Genomic DNA, 4,800 nt, shown 5'->3' with positions numbered 1-4,800 from the left:
ATCGAGGAAGGTTGGAGAATATAGGTTACAGAGTTCATCAGTCCAAGTCTCAGAAGATAGACTCCTACGCCATCCATTCTTCCAGTATAAACCAGTTAAAGAGCATACATAGTAGAATACGAAACTAACTTTCCCCTTTCCTTAGAGTCAAGTGGCCCAAGGGCCCCCTTTCTTTGCCCCTTGGTTCGCTAGTTGACTTGCCAGCGCTTGGATTCTCAAACTCTAAGAGCTAATTTCTGGAATTTGTTCACATCCGATTCGATGGCATCTGTCCGCTTTCTACCCTATCCTAAACTTTTGATCCTATGTCGTCCAACTTTCTTGGTGCTGTGGGTCTCAATCTTCTAATGTCAGCTCTCTGGCAGGCCAATCGATCTCTGCTTGATTGGCCCTAACTGCATGATCGATCTGACGAAGATTCCCATTTAAATCTATGAAAAGTTGAACCAAATGGGAATCCTAGGTATAGGCAAGAGTGGGAGGGATGAGAGAGCAAGTTGGTGTGGGGGGTAAAGGCAAAAACATCTGAGCAAAGCAAGCCCGACAGGGTATGATGAAAAGCTCTCATCAGGATTGTCTTTCTAGATCGATTGATCAACATTTCCCTCTTTGTGATAGCTGAGAAGTGTTCTAAATACTTTTCGACAAGGAGAGAGTTCCAACAAAAATGCGTTCTTATGTAACGGAAGCTAATGTGGATGTTCCACCGACACCGGGGTTCGAAGATCACGATCATCGGAGCAATCAACGGAGTGTTTCCTTACGTAACGGGGGAAATCCCTTATTCTAAGGAAATCTTTTTGGTTAGAAAGCATGTCCTAGAAGGAAGCCTGCCTGCAAGAACTCTAGTTAAGTGCCCTCCACCGCAACCGACATAACATAAAGAAAAAAGGAACTGGTCCCCATGGTCACCTTCATTCGTAAGGTAAAAAAGAATAGACATTCTTGTCTTAGCCCAGGTGACACACATGAACGGTCAAGAAAGTTCTTATTTTTTTATTTCGCTACAGCTACAGTCAAGTGGCTCCCCCTTTACAAGACTCTCTCCCACCAGAAGAAAGATTGATCTCTTTTGGTAACCCAGGGCTCCATTGTGTGTGCTAGAGGTAGAAGTTTTTTTTTAGAAAGATGTGAATGGGAAAAAATTCTGACCACCAGTAGCGAATGCTTTTGAAAAGATTTGAAGGTAGAAGGCTATTTCCGTCTAGCTCCGGAAGCATTGTCTGAAGTAATAAGAAGAGGGAAGTGACCACTTTGAAGTTCTTTTTCTTTGATTCCAATGACCGATATCGTACAAGACGGAAGTCATGAGCAATAGCAAAGATAGGTATAGGTCTTAGATTAGAGTGCCAGTGCCCCTTGGGAAAAAGGAAACCTAGTTATTCTTTTTGTTCTTAAGTAAGTATAAGAGCAACATTTAGGAAGGATGAGAGAAAAAGTTGCTCTAGCGGTGCAAGAGTCAGCGCTGGTACTCTTTCTAGAGATTGGGATACTGTTCAATCATCCGATGCTCTTGCCGGTCTTAGTGGTAAGGCAGTAGGTCGCTAAAAAGCTGTTGTTGAAGCAGTGTGGCAAGGAAGATGCAATAGCCGGGAACAAGCGAAATTGGAAGTCTCACTTGAAATAATGTATTAAATAGAGAGGTTTTCCATGTCGAGAGAGATCTTAGATTCCGTAAGTAACAATAGCGCAAAAGCAGGAGGTGGAGATCCGCAAAGGTAACCAGATGCCTGGGGCTTAGGACAAGGAGCGTCCGGAGTCTATTAAGAAAGGACAAAGAAAAATTTATATCATTTTTACACCGATCGGATTTCAAAAAGTCCTTCACCCCTTACCAAAGATTCATTCTGATTGGTTTTTGCCATGAATTCTCTTGGCAAAGTCAGGATCATCTTGCAATCCACCTTATCCGGTAAGTTACCTAACAGAACTTGAAACTTTGGCTCATTTTGTTTATTCTTTAACCTGGGTCTGACTGCTTGACTCATCAACCTTCAAATCTTCCTCCATTAGGTCATCTTTCGGAACCAAGCCTTCTGAAAGAAAGCTCATCAGAAAACTCCGTTGACGAGGCCTGTCCCTTCTCCAGCTTCTTGTGGTCTTTCCCAGCCTTACCTTCTGCTAGGTACTTTACCATCAGACGAACATTCTGTTTCTTCTCTGCTTCAGTCTGTATTTTCAATTCCATTACCTTCTTCCTCAGCATCCTCCTTTTTCTGGGTCCTTGTTAGCTTAGATGATTTCTGTTATGCTGGACTCTCTTCTACAACCTCCTTCTCAGGTCTCGGTTTCTGTGCGGCATGAACCCACTGATCAGTTGGTGGGACAGTAGACGGTGTTTGAAATAACCATTGTTTATTCAATCGAAATCTCATAAGAGAAGAAAGCTTTTAACGTGGGTCGGCGTATAACCCACTCCATTCTATCTATGACGTATCAGATCAACTTTGAGAAATCCTGAGTAACAGAGAGATTCTCCACACAAACGAACGACCCGCCAAGTTCGAACTGACATAGGTGAATCGGACTAACACCTATCAACCACCAACAAGAAGTCGCTTTGGTTACGCAGTTTGGTTAGCAGGCAGGCCGCTTATTACTATTATACATTCCCTTTTCTTGCAGGTAATCATAATCAGTCTTAGTGGTAACAACTTCCAAGCATGATATGTTTACTATATATCCCTTCTGCCTTTGCACTCGAGGGCCAATCTCCGTCCGGCCCGAGGAAACCTTCCATGCCCCACGCTGGATTTACAGGTTGTACTTTTCCCGTTAGTCCATAAGGATCAGACACCCATATTTCGGGACCATACAAGCATGTTACATGAAATGCACCAAAACCAAAGCAAGCCACCCCTAAGAGAAATAAATGAATTCCAAAGATCTTTGGCAAATCCAAAGAGGGTTTTCTTGTACGTTCATCACAAAATATTTCTAGATCCCAATACACCCAATGCCAGATAGCTGCCAAAAAACATAAGCCAGAAAACACAATATGTGCTCCTGCTACACCTTCGTAACTCCAAATACCTGGATTCGTTACAGTCCCCCCTGTGAGACTCTAACTGCCCCATGAATTGGTTATTCCTAAACGAGTCATGAAGGGTATAACGAACATACCCTGTCTCCACATTGGATCAAGAACAGGATCAGAAAGATCAAAAACCGCTAATTCATACAGCGCCATCGAACCGGCCCAACCAGCAACCAGAGTTGTATGCATTATATGAATAGAAAGCAACCGACCGGGATCATTCAATCAACAGTATGGATACGATACCAAGGCAAAGCCATGGAAATACCCCTTATATCAAAGATAAATGGACACTACGTAACTTTATTGCATTGGAAAAGACTATAATATGGCTATCCTATGGACCACTCTTGTTTAGTCGATTATTTCCGAACAAGGGTGTTCTATTTTGTTGGTACTAATGGAACAATTCTGTTCGTAGGAACAAAGAGAAGTAGATTTATTCTATACTCGATAAGTACCAATACGCAATGGGGGGTTGATCCCATTTTCTATGAGCGAATGGGGCCATACTTATTTATCATTAGAAAGACCTATTCGTAATAATTTGAGTTTATTCATTCTGTCTTTATTTATGAATTTGAGAATCTATGGATAAAATAAATACGAGAAAAACCAATATTCATATTATAAAGACAATAAAAAAAAAAATATAAAGCAACAGAGCCATCATAGTATTTTTTAACTCCTTCGAAAGGAAGGATGGCAATTTTCTTATTTACCCATCTGATCTGAGTCTGATAGATTCTATTTTTTTCTTTCTTCAATAGAAAGAAGGGGGTTCAATTTTCTTGTATAGCCGTATGCACAAAAGATGCCTGTACGGTTGTTCAATTTTGTCTTTTTTCTATTCTTTATCTTTCTTTTCTCTTTGCTTTATCATGCGAGATAGGGGAAGCTTTTATTTTGTTATATCATCAGGGCAATGATGCATCAACCTGCTAGTGGTTTTTATATGGCACAAGTAGGCGAATTTGTCCTGGAAGCGGAAGAACTGCTGAAACTGCGTGAAACCCTCACAAGGGTTTATGCATAAAGAACGGGCAACCCCCTTATGGGTTGTATCCGAAGATCTGGAAAGAGATATTTTTATGTCAGCAACAGAATCCCAAGATTATGGAATTGTTGATCTTGTAGCAGTTCAATGAAAATAACATGGATTTTGCGCAAATATGTGATTTGAGATTTTATCTTCGAATTGAATATTCTATTAAATAGAAGTAACTCATCATCATTCGGTTAGGATCAATCTAAACCAACCCATCATATTATGTATACGATTCAACATGCCAACTATTAAACAACTTATTAGAAATACAAGACAGCCAATCAGAAATGTCACGAAATACCCCGCTCTTCGGGGATGCCCTCAGCGTCAAGGAACATGTATTAGGGTGTATGTGCGACTCGTTTAGATCATGAGCTGGCACAAGAAAGCAAGAAAACAACTTTTACAGTATCAACGATCAGTACCGGTGAATGGGATAGGGATAGGAAAAAGAGAGATTTTCATCATTTGTGGATCACTCAGGTAAACGCAGTAATTCACGAAAGGGGAGTATCCTATAGTCATAATAGAAGGGAAGTATTACCCTATAGTTATAGGAGATTAATACATGATCTGTACAAGAGAGAGTTGCTTCTTAACCGTAAAATACTTGCACAAATAGCTATATCAAATAGGAATTCTCTCTCTCATCGATGCGGAAGCGAACTAACTACCTAAACGAGCAAGTAAACTTTCTTTCTTAAAGGAAGAACTG

At 40.7% G+C, this 4,800-nt stretch overlaps 1 pseudogene; it reads right to left on the bottom strand.

Moving 5' to 3' along the window:
- Positions 1-2,641: 2,641 nt before the first annotated feature.
- On the bottom strand, positions 2,642-3,297 carry LOC125830492 (photosystem II CP47 reaction center protein-like; annotated as a pseudogene).
- Between the last annotated feature and the right edge of the window lie 1,503 nt (positions 3,298-4,800).

Source organism: Solanum verrucosum, unplaced genomic scaffold, assembly GCF_900185275.1.
Source record: "Solanum verrucosum unplaced genomic scaffold, falcon-dt-bn FXZP01000228.1, whole genome shotgun sequence".
Classification (NCBI taxonomy): domain Eukaryota; kingdom Viridiplantae; phylum Streptophyta; class Magnoliopsida; order Solanales; family Solanaceae; genus Solanum; species Solanum verrucosum.
Note: the sequence above shows the minus strand (reverse complement) of the source record. Positions and strands in the feature narration are given on the sequence as shown.